At 29.5% G+C, this 21,705-nt stretch overlaps 1 protein-coding gene across 2 annotated transcripts in view; it reads left to right on the forward strand.

Moving 5' to 3' along the window:
- The first annotated feature begins 3,519 nt into the window (after window positions 1-3,519).
- Window positions 3,520-21,705, forward strand: part of LOC129912613 (uncharacterized) — a 146,058-nt gene continuing 127,872 nt past the window's right edge. For both annotated transcript variants that reach the window (XM_055990920.1, XM_055990918.1), the window contains exon 1: window positions 3,520-4,297. The gene's annotated coding sequence lies outside the window, so the exon portion shown is untranslated. The remainder of the gene's footprint in view (window positions 4,298-21,705) is intronic.

Raw genomic sequence — 21,705 nt, forward strand, 5'->3', positions numbered from 1 at the left:
TCGCAAATTTCGGTCACTAGTCACTACTATTCTAGACTTCAAATAACTGCATTTCAAATTCTGCATAAAAGCTCGGAAATTCCATTGCAATATATTTTGATTTCAAGTAAATGAATCTTATTTCGAAGTTTTTTTTTTTTTTTGGAGTTCGAATGCGCTCCATTTTGCATACGTGCCCACTTTTTCAAACGTTCCAACACGATTAACTATTATTTTGTTTCAATTTCTTCGCAATGAATTAAATAATGTTAGGGAACAGCAAAGAGATCTTGTGCTCCTTTAAAAACTCTTGACTGTAATCATTAAAGACAATCCCTTCCAGGCTTATAGAAACGAATAGCTTATAGAACCTACGTATATGAAAAAATACATACATATATCTCAAATTGAAATGCAGGCATTCCTTTCCTATGTTCATACGTATCACCATGATATCAAATCAACCACTATCTATAAACTTTTTCTCTTCGTAGATGTGTCGGCTTCCTTTCGATATTGTGTCAAGCCATGAAAATAAATTGTTATGGATGCAGAACTAACTGCAAACCTTTTATCTAAATTAAAGTTCAAACGGTTCTGCATCACTTCGAGTATTTTTTATTTTTTTCAAACAACAACAAAATGACATCTTTAAGTTCTATCTAATAGTAAACATAACAAGAAGGGACGTGTTTGTGTTGTATCTTATAGTTTTTAGAATTAAAATTACAATTTACAACCTCAAGCTTCACAAACAAACTAACCGGCATTTATTTCCTTCCAAAAAATATCATCCTTTTGACCATCAGAGAGAATGTAATTTGAAAAAGCTACAACTTGAGGTACTTTTGCAGTCAAGTGTCATTACGAAGAACCTTATTTATTTTGTTGTAAAGGGAAAAAAGGAATTTTCCAAATGAAAGTGTTGGCAAAGGCAAGTGGCAGATGACTCTTGTGATAATGTCACGCTGTGCAATATCCTGCAGTTGTCCTATATTTTATTGGAGCCAAGGGAACCCTCAATCCTAACACTTTCGATATAAAAACTTACCTTGGTAAATGGTTCGCAAAATTACAGGGATGACAAAATAGTAATAGTAAAAGGAGGCACCGTTACTTGTAGTTTAAGTAATTTTGATATCAGAAACTAAAGCTTTCATCATGGATGTGTAAAAAAATTAACGTCAAGAATTTGCGAGATTATTTAGAAAGTAGCTGAAACCAGCAGCATAAGCTACTTTGGTAAAAGTGTTTGCCTCAATCATAAACCAGGTATCCGTGTACCCGAACACTATTTTAGGTTAACTTTGTAAATCTCAATCGCAACTTGTTTAATAAACGTTAACTTTATTAATTCCTACCATTTAAAAAAAACCATCCCTGCTTTTTCAAATTGTAACATCTCCTTACCGTCATTTTCACTTTAGCCGAACCATTGTTGTTTTGTTGCGGAATTTAACGAAACTCTTTAGCAGGCACTTCTTCTTTATCGGTGGACATTATCAGTCAATGTCACCGAAGTTGTATTTCTGCTGCGCGAAAATTCAAATACAACAAAGAAAAAACGAAAGAAAATGTACCTAAGTAAAGTACCGACTGCAGATAGCACACCTTTATAAACTTCTTCTGTGGGTGACTGTAAAAGTCAATAGGGGAAAAGGGCAAAGCCATCTTATTTCCTAACTGTTTATCTTCATCTAACAGTCTAATACACACACTTACATATAAAACATTTTTCGCAAGCAAATTCAAAAGTTTACTTAAGAAAATTAGAAGACGTACCTTCTTGCCTTTCCTTTACTTTTAACTAAACACCTGTATGTATAGTGTGGGTATAGAACTTTTGAACATAAAAGGATTTTTACGCGTCGCGTCATGGTTTGTCAGCAGAAGCCGCATTTTATGCAAATTAAATTTGTATTTGCCTGAAATGTGAAGGACGTGTCATTGGAAAGGTTTTTGTTTGCTTTTTTTTTTTTTTTGTTGCTTTTTTGTTGTCATCATGAATTATTGTATAGTGTGTCGGTGACACGTTGTTTAGCAATGGCATTTTAGGAAACACTTTAGTGTGTAACTGTACATGTGGTGTTTAAGTAAATGATGACGTTTAAGATAAAAAGGTGTTAAATAAAATTCAGAGTTTGAAAAAAGGGACTTGACGAAATTGGAAATTTAAAAGAAATTCTTAAAGATTTAGGAACGGTAACGTATTATACACATACGAATTTTCTTTGCTTGGTCCCGAAATCTTGTTCCCTGTTATTTCTTAGTACGGACATTTTTTCGTCGAATTTATTTTTCTCATGTGGCCACTCAAAAATGTATTTTAAACGTGTCCTGAATTTGTACCGAATGTGTCCCGAACTTGCGCCGAACGTGTCCCAAATGTGTTTAGAATGTGTCCCGAATGTGTCCCAAATGTGTCCCGAGTGTGTCCCGAAAATGTCCCGAACGTTTCCCAAATGTGTCCCGAATGTGTCCTGAAATTGTCCCGAATGTGTCACGTACGTGTCCCGAACGTGTCCCGAACGTGTCCCGAATGTGTCCCGACTCCCGAACATGTCACGTGATTTGATGTGATAAATTTTTTAATTTTGATTTGTTTTTATTCTCTTAAATTCATAAAAGAAGTAGAATAAACATATTCTTGTGAGTTCAAAGTATTTTGAAGATTTTTTTTAGCGTTAAAATTTAACGGAATTAGCTATATATACTTTCTAACTATTACAATGATAATGATAACGGAACAATACAAGAACTTTCAAACTCAAGCTATTTTCAAATTACCTCAGAAACTCTTCACAAAAATGTATTAAAAAGTAATTTTATTTTTCAAATTATTTTTTTTTTGTTTTGTTTTCTTTTTTATTTTGAGAAAATTTTTTTTCAATAGCAAGCAAGCAAGCACATTTATTATTTATTTTAATTAATTAAGAACAAATGCTGCTTAAAATTACTTTTTTATTCCAATTTGTACCAAATCAAAAGTTATTTTGATACAAAACGAAAGAGTTGACATTCGAACTTGATTTTATTACATTTTTATGAAATTCAAATTATGAACGAAAATTTAAGTCAAACTTAACGATAAATCTTATACATCAACCAACCAACAAGTTCAATACAAAAATCAAGAAAGTTCTTTATCAGAAAAGCTATATTCTCTCTTTCACTCTCTTGCTCTTAATAACCACTTTTGGTGTATAACCACAAATTACCCATCCATACCATAACACCCTGATCAAATCACATTCACCGGTTAAGCCATTAATCACGTTTTGAGATTCTCTCTCTTGCTCTCTCTCTGCTAAATTCTCTCTTCTCAAAAGCTTCATCAAATATTTCTTCTGGTACAACTCTATTGTAAGACCAGACCGGTCAATTTCGACACACCGACCTCCCAACCGATCGCAACCTGTCAGATAGATTTAGCCCCCCAACAGGCAGAAAATACTGCAGATATAGGCTCTCTTTTTTTGTCTACCTAGCGAAGCAAAAAATAAAAATCACGTTAACCAAACAAGCCGCCGTCGTCGGTCGTAGCAATACCGCAATTATCCCGGTCTTAGCCAACGTTGATTTTTTACCTTAGTTTAGTCTTAGTTTTAAACTCGCGACGAACGAGTAAAGACGCGCATCACGCGGTAAAAAAATATAACAACTCACGTCTATCAAGTTACTTTAGGTGCGGTGTGCTTAGTTGTGTCTCACACACGGATCTATCTGTAAATTCCATTCATCGTTGACGACGTTCGTTGGTTGACGTAAACCTGTTTCGAAACGAAAATACTAATTTCTTAGATAAATATTTGTTCTCAAAAGTTTAATAAAAATCCGAAAAAAAATGCATTCTTGTGTTTACAAAAAAATTGTTGTTAATCATTTCCTGTACACAAGTAGGTATAATTCCATCTGACGAAAGATACTTCGTGAAAAGTATCTTATGTATACAGTTTTATACTTCCTCAAAAATAAAAATACACAAAGTGAAATGAAAAGTTATATCGCTTAACAAAGCTGAGAAAATCGCCGCTGTCTTATGAAGAAAAGTGGATGAAAAAAAAATTAAAAAAATAAAATTCATCTCGAAAAAAAAAGAGTTATTGAGAAAAGTATCTGTATCTGTGCTATTATATCATCTTGTATCAATTCATAATAAAAAATAAAAAAAAAAAGATTGCAATCTTTTGCTGAGAAGTGTGTGTGTGGAGCGGATTGCGCGCCCTCTGTTGCTGTATATGGTGGATTGGATGGAGTAAGCCGTACTTATTCGATTACAATAGGCAGCTTCTCTTATGACGGTGGGCGGTGTTGCAAGGTGAGGGGTGTTATTTTTTTTATTTTTGTTTTTTCATTTTTTTTTTTTTATTATAACACACGACGACGAAGTTGCAGAGGCCGTTTAAAGCCGGACAAGTTGGTAGGTTTTTTGTCGGGTCGGAGATACATTTTTAACTTATGAAGTAGTAATGTTATTATTACTACTTTTTTTGTTGTTGTTATTGTGTGTAAGTGTAGAGTTTGAAAGAGTGTGGATAACAATAAGCGAAACTTCAAAAATAGAAGTAGAAGCACCCTACACGGCTATAAACGAAGAATTAACAACAACAATGGGTATAGGTATACAATCGAACGACCGCAGAAGGTGAACAACTTTATTGTTTTTTTTTTGCTTTTCTGTTCCTAGTTTGATTTGCAATTTTTTTTTTTTTTTTGTTTTCTTTAAACATTTTTTATTGTATTTTTATGTTGTTTTTTTTTGCAAGAGATTTCTAAACAAATTTATTATTTATTTTCTTTTTTTTAACTTTTATTTTTTTGTTTTGTTTTTCTATGTGTGGTTATTGTTATAGAGGGCGCTATATTGTTATCATTACACAATTGTAATTGGGTTTCTTATAGATGTTTGTGCTTTTTTTCTGGTATTTTGTTTTTGTTTTGTTGGTAAGCAATATAAGTAAAAGAGGAAAAACTTGTGCACTAAGAATAAAATAATTGATGGGGAGGTAATCAAATTATTACAACTAGGCGTTTTGTAGTTGAGAGAGTTTTTAATTGCTTCACGTGTTGCTAGGGAGTTGTATTTTATAATTGAGGTTTTGCTTTTGGTTTTTTTTTGTGCTTTTGTGTAAAGAAAGAAGAAGAAGAAAATTATGATTACAAGATAAAAATGAATTTGAAAAACAATTTGTGAACAAAATACTTTTGTAATGCAATTAAGTAAAAATAAAACAAAAATGAATCGTATTAATTCTTTGCACTGAGAAAAAAATTTTAAGTTGAAGCAGTTCTTCATTGTACGATTGATTCGTCATGGAAAGTGGAAGATACATGATCAAAAAAAAAAAGTAAAATGATATCAAGAATGCAATCGGAAATATTAGGACAGTAATTTGCGGTGAATGTATTCTGAAAAAGTACATTCCTTAAATTTGAATGAGTTTTTTACTATGATCAAATTATGCTGGCTGATTTTTCATAATAAAGAACATTTTTGTGAGAAAATAATAAAACCAATCTGAGTCGTTTAAATTTATTCAAGTTTTTAAATAGTTTAAAATGAATAAACTAATACTTCACATTGACCTTTTTTTTTGTGGGACAAAGAAGTATTGAAAAAAGTGGCTGTAACAATATTACATTATATGAGCTCGCGATGTGATATTTCAAAATGGTTTAAACAAATTTTGTCATTCCTAGAAAATCGGTTTGATGAGATATCTGCAAGCAAACGAAAGAGTTGAGGTTCGAACTTGATTTAATTAGATTTTTAGGAAATTGAAATTATGAACGAAAATTCATTGTTAAACTTAACCATTTCTCAGGAAATCGATAAAACTGTGCTTTTTCATACGATTTTTAATTTTTGACTGGTTTCAGAGTCGATTTTTGGTATAAAATTTATTAGATCTTTTTTATCTATAATACAAAATGGCAAACTGAAAATTGCTCCCTTGAACTTCGTAAATTGGAGTTTTCTTATAAGGCAATAAGAATAAAAAGGATAACACACGCATTTAAAAAAAATCGCTGCAACATGAGCAAAAACAATTTTCTTGTGGATTTAATTTAAAGGTAACGTTCAAATCTATACTAATCCACTGGATATTTTGCTTTATAATAATAAATAAATTTAAATTTAAGTAGGTACCTAAATTGTAACTCACAACCAAATTAATTCAAACTCTTTCTCTTTCTTCAAAGTGTCTATTGCTACCTTATCTTGAAAGTATCAACAACACAATATAATAGGGTCATGCTGCATCGTCAACACGTTTCTCAATTAATCTTATTCCAAAAATCTTTCTATGACTCAAGTCATAAATCTAAATTTTAATTGTTCCCCAAGGTAAATTATTATCTTCTGCTATAACTGGAAAATGTTTAACTACCTTCAAATTTAGAACATGTGAACAAAAATTATTGTTCTCACACTTCCGATTTTTTTTTTGTTCTTTGGGACTTACAGTAACTCGTATTTTAATCAAGCTACTAAAACAAAAAAAAAAGTAATAAAAAGATATAAAAATTTAGTACTGCTCTGTTAGTAATCTGTGTATGAAAAACAACATCACGCTATTTTATACATATTGCATGTCACTGTTTTAATTAATTAAACGGACTTTAGCCAGTATATAATTAAAACTTAAACAAAAAAATTACACTTTTTAACTGGAACCAAATACCTTCACATATGTTAAATAGTTTGTCTGAGAGCAGCCATACAAGTGATGACCATGAACTGAAAACCTTGAACCACAAGATTACAAAAAACAAAAAAAAAAAACATAAAAGAAATAAATAAAATAAAAGTGTCCCTTTAATTCGAAATTCTTTTTTCGTTTGATTCTGGACTGATTTATTTAGGGATTTCTCCAAAATACATTGTGGTTTTAAATAAGAAAACAAAAAACTGGTATACAAAAAAAAAAAAACACATGAGAAACCAAAAAAGAGTTAGTGCATTTGATTTATGGTTACCACTTTGAAAAACAAAAGTATCAATTTAAATTCTAAAAAAGGTTTTGCGATTTATCATTATTTTTATATGGAATTTAAGAAAAGACTTGAACTCGAGGTACTGGATAAATTTTGGCATAATGCCGATAATAAATACAAAAAGTAGCCCTCTTAACTCTGTAGGTATGACAAGGGCATCTTAAACTCAAAGACATGTATTTTTTCTGAAATTCCTCGTTCTTCAACCTGTTTTTCTCTAAAAAAATTCAAATATCTAAAAAATTTAATTCTCTAACGACTTTTCAAAAAAAAAAAAGAAACTGCCCAAGTGGCAACCATAATTTCGGCCCAGCTCAAAAATAAAACAAAAAGTCATCCAAAAATAAAACCGACCTAACCAGTGAAGACGCAGACTTGTTCCAAAAAGAAACTCCAAAATTAAAGCCCAAACGATGATGTCATCGTCGTCATCATCATCATCATCATCAAAGTCGTGTTTGTGCGAAATTCTCAAAATTTATTTCAGTTTTGTTTATAAACTCTGTGCTGCTGCGCAAGCACAACAAAAAATTATTCCTCGCATAAATTTCCTCCAACTTAGGTTTCCACCAAATTAATGCTAATGTCACGATTTGGTCATAAAAATACTATACCAAAACTGTGTCGCGAGTAGTTTCCGCTGTTGATTGGCTTGGTTGTCTTTGGTTTGCACTAAATGGTCTCCACCAAAATCAACGGAAGAAAGAAAAGTTGACATCATGGAAAATATGGAAAAGCCAAGCTTCCAAATCGGGAGATGTTTTAAAGATTCAGATTCAAGTCTCTTACGAAACAAAACAGACTTTAAGCCAATGTGTGATGGTATAGCTGATATGGGACCGAAGATTTTATATCGCAAAGATTCAAACTCACGTCACGCAGCATCAGGCAAGATCGCAGTGAAAGTGAAATCATACTGATGAGATGCTGTTGTACTATGAGATCTTATATATGTAGACCATCTCATTTATTGTGGATGACTTGAAACTGGATTAAAGCTTCGAGACGACTTTTATATCGTGACGTGATGTCGATCTAACCAAATTTGGAGAATGGTATGTGTGTTGGATTTGGGTTCGTTTATTGTTGTTGTTGTTGGTTGCAAACGAGAGTGGTTCCTTCCAAATTAGGCATTAATTGGAGTTCAAATTGGGTTTAGTTATGGAATTCCAACATAATGGAAATCATGTTATTTCGTAATGATTCATATGTTTTTATTTCCAAAAGAAGAATTTTCTCAGAGGGAAACAAAATTCTTTGATTTTTTGTTTGGGTAAAGTGGAATTTTTAATATTTATGAAAATTCTATTTATGAATATTTATGAATTGAATTTTCCTAATACTGGAGTCCAAATATTATTGACTATTGATTGGACACAGTTATAACACCAAACTTAGTAGATAAACTCTAAAAATGGAATGATTCTTTTGATGTTTTACTTTCCGAACTTTTTTTTTAGATAAAATTTATTTTTTTAGAAAAAACTACTTCTTGAAGCATTTGAAGTTAAATTTTGAAGTTGAATTATTTTTTTCAGTTGGATTAGTATTTTACAAGGAGTATTTATTTTTGATAGCCGAATTTGTTACAGGCATATAAACAGTAAGATATAAATGTATTAAGAAAAAATAGGGGTTTCATATGGAGTTTTTTCTAAGGCCCTGATTTTCGAAGTATGAATTTTTGATAAACAACTTTTATTTCAGAGGTATAATTGATTTTATTTTTGTGTTTTTAGAAATTTTTGAAAGATTGTAAGAAATCTTAAACTTATAGGAGAAATCCATTTACGTACGCTTGTAAAAAATTGGCTTTCCAAAATGATTTTCCACCGAAAACGGGGAAAAATTAATTTTGCTGCCCCAAATTTTTGGTTATTAAAAAATTGTATCCTTCGTTGAAGTCATTGTATATGTAATAATAAGCATTCCGGTGGTATGAATTGACCCTCTGTAAGCACACCCTGAGTTAAAAGCACACGGGTGCAAATTTGGTTTTTACTTTTTCATGTCGCTATAACTTTTTTCGGTTTCAATATTTTATAAGGAATGTGTGTATGAAATTGACGTAGAATTTTTCAAAGAATTCGAATATTGTATGATTCGCAATTCTAAAAAAAACATACATATTGTCACCATTAAAATGATAATAATTTTAATATTTTGTCCAGCCGAATTCACACCCGTGTGCCGACAGAGGGTTAATGGTATAAAAATAATGGACTAAAAGTTAATTGAAGGCAAACAATTTTTTTTTTTTTTTGTTTTATGAAAACTGATTGCATTTGAAAAATTCCAGGCCTTTGCTTAGACATTATTGTGATGAATATGTTTAATTGAAAGAATAAGCTAAAAATGATTCTTTTTTTCTACAAAACTTTCTAATATATAAAAATTAGGGTGCTTCTTATATGATCGAAAAAATCTTTTTTTCGATTTTTTAATGGGACACCCCTGAATTATGTTCTACCATATAAGCATAGTATATGGTATTTTTTTCCGATTTTAATATTAAAATTTAGGGGTCGCTACCATTAGATAAAGATTTAAGTAAAAAAAAAGATCAATTTCAACAAATTTTTTTTTGTTACAATACAAACTACGCTTAAGACCCGATTTTTCAATTTTCTAATAAACAGTCAGTTAACTGTCTTTCGAATAAAGATATTAGGCTCATAAACAAAGATAAAATCATTGAATTTTTCAATTAAGAAAGATCACTCAGTTAGCTATTCTACAGAATAACACAAAAAAAATTTCAAATTCAAAAATATTCAAAATTAAACTTCATTTTTATTCCGCTGTATTTTTATCAAAATTTCTTTCAAAACAGTTAGAGATTTAATGTAAGGTACTTAATTCTGATTAAAAATTTTAAAATTTTCTGATAAAAAAAACAAAATTTGGTGTATTTTTCAAAACTTTGAATTGTGGTAGCGACCCCTAGAACGTGTTTAAACTGGACCAAATTTTACCCAGTTTATATTTAAGGCAGGAAGAACAAAATGAAAGGGTGTCCCATTAAAATTTCGAAAATTGATTTTTAAGAAGCACCCTAATAAAAATGTTTTAATCTTAAGCTTAAAAAGCAAATTATTATGAGAAAATATTACTATCCTATGAATATTTTTTGGTAAAAAAGTTGACAGTAAATTGTAATTTTCCAATAACTCTTATGTATTATACAAAATGATGATAATAATTCAGTGATAATAATTCAATTTAATTCATAAAAGTTTGTAATCATCAATCTGCCAATTTTTTCTTTTCGCAAAATCAATCCGAAAAATAGTTGAATCCATGTGGTTTTGTTTATTTTAATTTGTTTTTTCCCTCAGTGACTCACTTAAAGTTATCGTCCTTAAACCGACTTTTCAGACAACCATTTTATTTTAAGATATTTTTTTATAATGATTTTTATTTTTTACATAAATTTGCTACTCCATTGTGTAATAATGGTAGTACAGTTCCATGAAAAATCAGACTGAAATGGCTAAATGCTTACATTGGTAAGATATTATAAAAGTCTATATTCTTCAAATTTATTGAAAAAAAGCCAGTTAGGTACATAATTTTTATTGCTTTTTGACTGTTCATGTTCTGTTTAGTCAAAAAATTAAATTTTGTAATAAAAATACAAATAAAGTTAAAACAATATTGTTGTAAGTCATTGAACTTATACTAATAATATAATGACAGTATTTTATGGCCCTACAAAATCGAATGTGCATAAATTTAGAGTTCATAATTTTTTGAAACGGTATTCATAGAAATGTTTAAACAAAATTAAATAGACAGACATACAATTTTAATTTTTATTATTAAATCTTGGAAATGCTATGTTTTCAAGCTTTAATTCCTATGAAACGTTATCTCATTTTTACGAGCAAATACATACATAAATAAATAAATTAAAATTTCCCAAGCATATGCAAAACAACAAAAATTCGTCAACCATCGATTCATCAAACACAAAAGAATAATTTGCGTTTTTATTTTTGTGAAATAATTTGTTGCTCATCTTTTTTACTTCGTTTGCTTTTTATTATTTCTGAAAAAAAAAATATTTTTTTTTTTACTTTTGACAACAAAAATAATATAATAACCTTTTAGATGTTCATTGAATTATAAATAAAAAAGATTTGCATTGTTTCCTTAGTATCTTTTTAATACAGCAAAAGTGCGTTGAACATTACCTAGGTATTAAAATTGCTTTAACAAAGAAACCACTTGTCTACAAATTATGAACCATAAAAAAGTTTAAAACTTCACAGTTTGTGATTTTTAATAAATATAAGTACAAAAAATATATTGTTTATCTAACATTATAAACAAGACTGGCACAACTTAATTTCTATTTGCAAAACAATGGCACTTAATGACTAATAATTCAGTAGTCACACCTTCTACGACATAATTTTTCACTGTCACAAATGCAAAGGTATTATACACTTCAAAGATTTTTGTAACTATTTTGCTGAAAAATTAAATCTTAGATTAAAGCATTCGCATTGATGAAATTCTGCGGGCGTCTAATGTCTACTGATTATTTTGTTTGAACTTCTCCATTTACTTTTACTTATGCTCGTAAACAAGACAAGAAATTAGAAAAAAGTCTACTATATTATGATTTCACATTATAGAATTATAATGCCCGTAGGTGGAAGTATTTTAGAAAATTTCATCGCCAATTAAATTCTCCAACAAACAATACCCAAAAATTTTGATAAATGAAGTGCTTGAAAAATCATATTTATTTACTCTTATCAAGCTAATCAATTACCAAGTATATAGTTTTTTTTGCCGTTAGACCCTGAGGGTATTCTTTCGTATGATTATTTTTGTTGTAGAAATTATTTTACTTTTAAATTTCTTCTCTGAACAAACGAGGTTAAGGAGATTGCTAAGAAAAAAAAAAAAAAATAAATACATTTTGAATGAAATACATACACTTAATTAATTATGCCAAAGCTATAGCGAGCTAGCTTACGTCGTCGTGTGAACTTAGATTTTAGAAACCGGAACGTGATTTAGTGAGTTAGTCACGGCTTTTGTTCTTGTTTGCTTACAGGTGTGGCTTTTTTGACATGGGATTTTTTTGTTTGTCAATCAAAATAAATTTTGTTTATTAAGCCCTGATTTTTCAATCGTCAGTTAGACTATCAGAAGAATAAATGTCAATATAAAAAAAACTTTTATTCCTAGGAATAAGCTCTATCTGAGGTTTATCTGACTATTGAAAAATTGGCCCTAAATATATATATTTTCTTTGTTGGTTTTTTTTTTAATATTATTTTGGGGAATTAGAATGAAATAGAAAAACTTAGCTTGAAAAGTAGAACCGTCTTTTGTTATTTTCTTATCAACGGATTTTAAATCCGAAAAAAGTAGGTACGCAACTTGATTAATTTTAGAAAACAACATTTTAAAATCGTTGCAGCCTTTTTTATTATTTTTTATAGTTCAATAAAAAAAAAAATTCAAATCAAATTTCAAAAAAATGTCTGTTTTGAAAAAAAAGTAGGTACCTACATAGTTATCAATTCAATTCAAAGTCATTTTTTGCTATAGTCAGAAATTAAATAAAACGCACGACAGGGTTTTTCGTATTTCCTCTTATAGCCCAGGGTCGATAATTTTTGAAACCAAAAAAAAAAAAAATCATAGTAGAATGAAACCCATTTGAAAAGGAGGTGAATAATATGATAAAAATGAAAGGAAAAATAAATTACGGGCGAGCCGAGTTCGGGAAGTGGGTGGGTTGAGTTTGTAATGGTAAAAAATAGTATATCTCGATTTCCGGCAAAACTACAAGTCCTATGGAACAAAGTTGTATGGCAAAGTTGTAGGTAATAATAAGATCTACAATTTTTTCACATAACCTCAAAATTTAGGTGAAAAATTAAAAGAAAACGAGTTTTTGGTTTTAAACTTTATCTTTTTCAAAAAAAAAAAGTTTTTCTCTACGAAATTTGGTGCCAACTAAGCATATTTAGTCCCAAACACACTGTTATTTATTTGATTTAAAATATTTATTTTTTCACCTTATTTTAACTTATTCAAAAAAAAAAAAAACACCCTAATTTTCAAACGAAAATTCACGTGTCAAAATATCACCTTTTTTCAAAAAGTCGGTAGACATTTTGTTCGTTGAAATATCTTCTTTCAGACCGTAAAAGTAAAATATTACATTAGTACACTATAGTTACGGTGACCATATTTCTAGAAGCGAAACCCGGGACAGATAAAAAATTCGTTTTGAAAATATTGATTTTTCACAACAAAAAAAAATAAAAATTTTATTTTTTTAAAACTAGCTTTCATAATTTCCTTATTTTGATATAATGATTTCTTAAACGATTTGATGGGAGCATTTTCATTGAAATCATTTAAGCCGTTTACGAAATCAAGAAAGCGGATTTATAATAGGTACCTACTGTTAATAACTTCTAAAAGAATATTTTGTCAATAAAAAAAAAATGTTCCTTGTATAGCTTTTCAACTCGACGAATACAAGCTGGAGCTAAAAAAATGACAAAAAAATTTTAAAACTAAAGCCTAGTGAAACGAAAATTTTCATATAAAACCAGCACGACAAAATACGAAAATTTAGTTTTTCGATGCACATTCACGCAGCTTAACCACCGAAATTCTTTACTGTGCTAGAATATTTGGAGATTTTTCAATCGTTTTTCACTGACATTTAACTGTCCAAGTAATTTTTCTTACTCTTAAAGAGTTTTTTTTTACTTTGGAGACTTATTAGAAAAACTTTTAATTTAAATCAACCAAAGACTGTTTTTTCTTGTTTTCCGTACAAAGTTTTAAAATTTTGAATAAATAATTATTTTTATCAAAAAAAAAAAAAAACAAAACCGACTTCCATGGATCGAAACTAGGTTTTATGGTTATCTCATAGATTCTATGGCCAGAACTGAGCACCAGCTTTCCAATACAAAAGAATTATCAAAATTGGTTCACTCCGTCCAAAGTTATAAGTTAAAGCCTGGTACTCTGCTCGCGCTAAATTTTAGCTCCCATACAAATTTATCGAAAAATTTTATCTGAGCTAAAATGGATCCCATACAAATTATCGATAACTTGTATGGGAATTTTTTCTCAGCTAAAATTTAGCGCGAGCAGCATACCAGGCTTAACAAACATAAAAAAATAAATAAAAAAAATACAGACGAATTGAATACCTCCTCCTTTTTGGAAGTCGGTAAAAAAAATCAGAAAATGTGCAAATACGGGACAATCACGGGACAAATTCCTAAATACGGGACAATTATACGTCCCGGGTTTCTTAAATAAAAACCCGGGACAAGCTTTTGAAATACGGGACAGTCCCGGGTAAACCGGGACGGATGGTCACCGTAACTATAGTACATGTTCTCGAAAAATGCAAAAAATGAAAAAAGCTTGAATTCGAAAATTTTGTTTATCATTATTTAAAATTTTGGCCTACTTATTAAAATTTACACTTTAATTACTGAAAAACCGTAAGATTTCATGTTGCATTTATGCACCTAAATTTTGAGATTATGTGTAAAAATTGTAAAAAAAAAGTGCTAAAAAACTTAAACTTAACTAGCACCTCTGTGCATTCAGTCTTATATTCCCTTTCAAACCGTAGAAAATCGCTTTGCGCACTCTTATCAACCGCGCACTCTTATACCATCCTACCCTACAACTTTTTTCCATAGGACTATGATTTTTTTTTACTTTTTATTGTTTTTGAAGGCTTCGGCACTGGTCTTTTAATTTAAAAGTTGCTTTGAAAATCAAAACATATCGAAGTAAATAATTTAATCAAATTTGGTTTAAAGTTACAAAAATATCTCATTAATAGTATCGACTATTATTCCATTAAACTTTTTGTATAATAAACCGTTTTCTTCAAAATTAGTTTTTTAGACAAAAAAATTAATAAAAAAAATTATATTTAATTAAAAAGGAAATACTAATCGACAGATAATAATAAAGTTAAAAAAAAGATTATTAAAAAAAACTGAAACCTTATTTTTGAAAAATCCAAACACGATTTTTTTGAAATATCAACAACAACTATTGAATCACATTTTGTAAAAAGATCTTCATTGAAATCGGTCGTGTCGTTTTCGAGGAAAAAATTAAAAATGTTTCCATGGAAAGCATGTACGAAGTTTGAAGTAATTCCTTTCAGTGGCTTTAGGCTGCTTCCTAGTTATGTATTTTATAAATTTATAACTTTAAAATTTGGTATTTTTTTTTTCCTTTTCAATAAAAATTTTCTAATTTTAAAATCCATCAATCATAAAAAAAAATATCAACAGGCTTTAAAAACCCATAACAATAAGAAAGCCTTCTAACAAAAGATATTAGGTATAAAAATACCTTTAATCTATTAATACCTATATAAATATTTGCGGAAATGTTCAAAGGTAGTTCAATGGAAAACCAATAAAAATAAACACGAGTATAAGAATATTATTAAAAATGCAAAGCAATCTAACTTCCATCCATCAGAATTCATTTTTATATCCAAAGTAGGTAACATTGAAAATATTACTTTTTTTATAATACAAATTTGATTTTGTTAAGAGCATACTTTGACAAGATATTACAAAAAAAAAATGTCATATACAGGGAAAAATCTAAAAATAAACAAAAATAAATATTTTCCTTTCAAACGTTTGATCCTTTGGTATTTCATTGCGGAATACAAAAATATCAGAAAAAAAAGGTAAAAGGCGAGTATGATGCTTGTATTTATAGAAAATATAATTTAATTCTTTGTGTTGACATTTCTTACTTCTTAAACATTTTTATAAAAATAAAAAAAAATTGTCTGAAAGTTCATGAATACATGTTGTGTTATTTAATTCATAAATAACTTCTAGGAGTGTTATCCTTTGATGCATTGTTAAGAGGGAACAAATTAATTTAATTAAAAGTTTTGTTTTATCATTTAAATCTCATACACGGTTGTAACAGAGGTGGATTGAACCACAATGTCAGTCCCACAAATGGAATCCTTTAAAAAACTTCCTGCAATGTTTATCAAATTAAATTCAAATTACACCTTTACACAAAAAAAAAAACTTCCCATTACTTTTATTTGTTTAAATTAAATTATTTAAATTAAATCACTTCACCAAAAAAAAAGTGAATAAAAACAACCTGCTGACCTACTTGGTAAGTTTCAAAAGAACTATATAACAACTCAAGTCTGCTGCTGCTGCTGAAATGTGGGTACCACCAGAGTAGTATAGTAAAAAAGTACAAGCTAGATTCTAATCTTGTCACTTTGTGGATTTGTTTTTGCTCGTAAAAAATTTGATCATGAGTATATTACTTTTTTTGCATTTTGGCCGATTGTTTAAAAAAGATAAGACATTGGACTACAAATCGAAGTCTTGCTGAAAGGTTGTTTTTGTATATTATAATCCTTTCTCTGGTGTTTTGTTTTATGTTTATATTCTTTTGCGTGACTGATTTTGTGTTGAGATTAAGAGCTTACTTCACTTAAACTTAATGAAACAATTCTTTATTTTTGTTTCTTGTATTTGGTTTGCAGCGCAGTAATTACGATTTTGTAATTTGCATAATTGCATTTGAATATCAACGTCAATTTATTTATTTATAAAAATTTGTATTGTTTAAAATAATTTTGCTTTGTTTGGTTTTATTTTCTTTAGTAATCTTAAGATTTATGTATGTTTATTGTTTATTGTTTAAAAATAAAATAATTTAATTTTTGATTTGTTTATTTTTATTTTTACATATTGACTAAATATTATTATATTAAGAAGTTATGATATCATTGATCCCCAAAAAACAAGTTCTTTATATATTAATTTACGAGAAATATTGGGTTTTTGGCTAAAGTATTTTTAATAATTTAATTTATTAATTTATGATAATTTTCAATCTAAACAAGATGATAATTTTAAAACGCAATTTTGTTTTTTTCTTGCGTGTTTACTTTTTTTTAATTGGTGAATTACTTTAAATAAGATAAGAATCATCACAACTGCGATTGAAACAAAAACTCTTTTCTTTATAATATCTAACAATTCAAGCTTTTCTAAATAAAAACAACCAACAGGGTCTTAGAAAAACTTAATAAATTAATCTATTTATTTTTTTCATTTTTTGAATTTTTTTATGGATAAAAGATTTTTATGAAAATAACTGCTCCAACAATTTTAAATTTTTTTTCTAAGAAATCTTTGTCGTTTAAAAAATTAAATTTCATCCTTGGTTTGGAGTTTAAATCCTTTCAAAAAATATTTTTTTTGCAATTTTAATTACCAATTTTTATTATTTTTTCATTCTCTATTAATTTTTAACATAAAAAGATTTAATATTCTAGGGATTTTTTTCCAAAATAGTAAGTTCGTGCGACCTTGTCTTATATTTTAATTTTGCCTTAAATGCAATTTTATAACAAACAGTTTAAGTTTTTCGTTTAATTACCTTAATGCGTACTGGAATCAAATGTTTAGCCCTGATATTGAATTTTGTACCACTTTTTTAGTTTTTGAGATACGGTAAAAAGTATGAAAAACTTGCGGTAAATTTTGAGTTAAATACATAACTTTTTGATATGTATCTTAAATTTTCAAAAGGAACTAAAGGTTGTATATTTTTCAGATTTTGTTGACATGAAAATTTCTAAATATATCAATAAAATTTGCTACATTAATTGTTTTTTTTCGCCAACAAGAGGGAGGAATATCATCTTATGATACCTGTTTTTAAGGTATTTTTTGATGCTGAATCTTATGACATAAAAACAAAAGCAATAAGATTGCTTTTAGAAAAGTTATTGCCAATTAAAAACAAGAATGCTTGTTTTTTTACTTCTACAGGTAAAATATAATCAAAATCCATGTAAAAACACTGATGAAATTTGGGATGTAGGTTTTAGATAAAGCAAGGAAAAAGGATTCATAAAGTTCTTAAAAATATTTTTGGTGAATGGGTGTTTTTTTTTTGGGGGGGGGGGGGGGGAATTAAGAGAAATCTGCGATAAGTCCGATAAAATTAGTGGTATAAGAGGTACCTTTACAAAAATTTATTAAAAATGTAGTCTTTCCTATGTAGTGAGGCGGCTTAGCATCTAAATCGTGCAGTTTGTGATATAAGCATGAAATTTATATCATGGGTATTACTCAATATTAGAGTTATTTTGAGATATTGGGCCACTTTGTATTCCATCCAGGAGCGTAGATACAAGAGATTTCCTATGTTGCACCCGCATTGTTGCATATCATAGTATAGCTGATGAAACCTTTTTATTAATATAATACATGATTTCGAGGAAATTTTTAACGCCCGATCGAATAAAACCAATAGCAATATGCCTGGACCGTCATGTAAATTTGATCCTTTTATCACAAACTGCACAATTATTTTTCATACTTTTACTTTTGCACCTCACTCCTTCAAAATATTAATTTATGTGAAAATTTAATAAAAAATAAAAGCAAGCTATTTAAGTTTTGCATGAAAATTCAACATTCCATGGTAAATATAATTCATTTTTTGACTATTTTTGATTCTCATACGATGTATAAAATATATATGCGGTTCAAAAAAAATGCAAAAATTTTCTATGTGCTGCAATGGTACCATTTCAAAAGTGTTCTTTCTCGCTAAAAAAACACAATTTGACCTGAAATTTTTTGATGAACATATTTTATTATTTTTTTTTATGGTATATGAAACGTCCACACGAAATTTTATCAACCTACCACTTTTTTTCAAGGAGTACTTGATAATATTTTGACTCTTGCTCTTTGAGTAAAAGACAATTCATAAAGAGTCCAATAACTTTTTACATGATGGTCGAGACATTTTGGTATTGATTTTATTCGATCGGGCGTTAGAAAATACCTCGAAATCATGTATCATATTAATACAATATTTCATTGCCTATACTACGATATGCAACAAATCGAGTGCAACACAGAAAAAGTCTTGTATCTACCCTTCCGAATGGAATACAAGGTGGCCCAATATCTCAAAATAACTCTTAAATTGAGTACTACCAACGATGTTAATTTCATGCTTTTATCACAAAGTGCACGATTGAACTCTTTTTTAATGCTAAGCCGCCTCACTAATGGGAATTACGAATAAAATAAATTTATACATTTTTTTCATGTGAAAGGGTGTTTTTTTTTTAGGTGTAGAGAAAATGTGGGTATACATATATTGGAAAAAATAAGTAATAATAGTGGTACCCTATTGAAACTCAGAAATTATATTACTTTTGAGATAATAAACAAGAATCAAAAGTGTCTATAGGAATATCATGGTTAAAAGGGTGTTTTTTTGAGTGAAAACAAAAATGATGGGTCACCCTAATGAGATTTGGTAAAAAACATTGAATTTGGGATAGAAAGCAAGAATAGACAGTTTTCATAAAAAAAATTAGGTGAAAGGGTGTTTTTTTTTTTTTTTGAAGAGTCAGTAAAATCTGTAACTAGCCCAAAATAGCCAATTACAGATTACAGGTTTTTTAATTTCGTTTAAAATGTATTTTCAAATAATTCCCAAAGACTTTTAGCCTTAAACTCGCGGGTTGCAAGTTTCAAATTGAGGTCGAAAACTGAGATTATTCATTGGCTCATAAATACATATCGTGGACACAAAGCCAAAACCACAAATCTGCAAAATTGTAGATTTGAGAAAAACGGCTTCAAAGTTTTGGAAACTCATGCAATCTTATGGGAATTCGTGCAATGGAAATTGAAAGTTTATCCTTCTAGTTAATAGAAAAACAAATGACAATTTTACTAAGCTAGTACCTAATACATATTTTAATTTGGAAATACTTTTTATAAGAATTTAAAAGAACCGCATTTTTACATTTTGCAAGCAAGTGGCGAAAAAAATGAAGTCAAACTAAAAACACATTTCATCATCAAAATTTGCTCATTGAATAACTCATTTAAAAAGAAACCAATCTCATTATGCAAGAACATCTTGACTTTTTCTATTTTCACTCAATTTACCATCTACAAGTCTAACATAAACTAAAATCATTGAAGTAAATCTTTAAAAAAGTGAAATTTCTCAATGAAAAAAAAAACTATAATCACCCAACTATACAACTAAACATTATTGAACTCATCAGTAATGAATATCAAAGTTAAAACAAAAAATTGGTCCTTCGAGCTGGATTGCAGTTTCACCAGTAGTAACCTCGTACTTGAAATAATTATCATCTCGTGCGCCACACTCAAAATGCAATCATCATGAACTTCTTCTTCTTTTTCTTTTCTACATCCTCCAACCAATATACATTCAAATTTTCAACATCACTAGTATAATATTGATAGGAAAGAAAAAAAAAAATTAAAAGAAAAAACCTCAATGAATGCTTCACCTAGAATACAAATGACAAGATGTAAAAATTCAATTGAATCGGTTGTGTGTTGTATGTGTATGTTGTGTGTCTTGTATAGCGTTGAAGTGCAAGGTGCAGCAACAGCACCAGCACCAGTACCAGCACCAGTACCAACCTATAGAGCTTACTTAAGTTATACAAACTTTAAATATCTATCTCTGAATGCATTCATCAAATGCTGCTGCAGCAGATGTACCTACATATACAGAATGCATTTGGCATCTGAGAAGGGGCGGAAGAGGAGTGGCATTGCGAATGCACTTGAATGAATAAGTGCACTTGGCGCAATCAAGCACGCTACACTAAACACAAAAATACAAAACAAGCCAACAACTGGCTTTTCAACTTTACAATATACCATAACGTACACAATACACATCTATCTAAACGACCAATACCTGTTTTGTGGATGATATTCGTGTATGTCTAGAGAGTCTATCTAAAGATGTGTCATTCTAGCAGATATGCGACGAATGTTTCTGCCAAAGCAGGGGGAGATTCCTAGAGAATTGTGTCATCATTACGAAACTCTATGAGCTCTAAAGTATCATCTCTCTAATGATGGAGTTGACGTTTTTGTTCGTGTCGGTCGTCGTTACCGGTTACGCGATAGATACTTTTTTCAGCTCCCAAACTTCCTTTTGGTAACAGGTATTTGGAAAAATTAATTGAATGGAGCTTCTCTTGACTTCTCCGTCGATATGCAACCATCACCGTCATTGGCACCTTGAGGCTGTTTTTGCAATATTTTCGCTTCGATTTTAAGCGTGTAGAATGATGATACTTTTATTTATCTTGCTTTTTCGTTCGACACTCAATACTTGTGATATGGGGAACTGCGGCTTCATGCGACATATCATCAGAATGATGTGATGTCAGTTTTTTGATGAAGATGCGATGAAAAGTGCTGACAACTGATGTTCCGTCGAATATGGTGGAAAGGAATATTTCGAGGATTTCGATGAATGCCATCGTCGTTGTCGATGAATGTCGAAATGCGGTTTCTTTGTTGTCTAGTTTTTTTTTTTTTTTGGTATTTTGGTGGCATATAAGAAACTCATCATAGTCATGTTTTCAGTGCGGGGGTAAAGTATGTATTTTGTTGTTACCCTCATATCGGGGTATCTTCTATCTTCAACCTACTCGATTCTATTTGAACATAAAAGACATTGAGACTTGTGTGATGAGAGACGAGAATGCTTTGTTCGCATGACTTCAAACATCTCAAAATGCAAAGTAGTATATAGATATCTTAGGTTTCCATTTCATTTCGTCTTGTTCAAATAATTTCAACTTTAGACTATTGTCTATCTACGTATACAAAG

The sequence above is a fragment of the Episyrphus balteatus genome, chromosome 2 (assembly GCF_945859705.1).
Source record: "Episyrphus balteatus chromosome 2, idEpiBalt1.1, whole genome shotgun sequence".
Lineage (NCBI taxonomy): Eukaryota > Metazoa > Arthropoda > Insecta > Diptera > Syrphidae > Episyrphus > Episyrphus balteatus.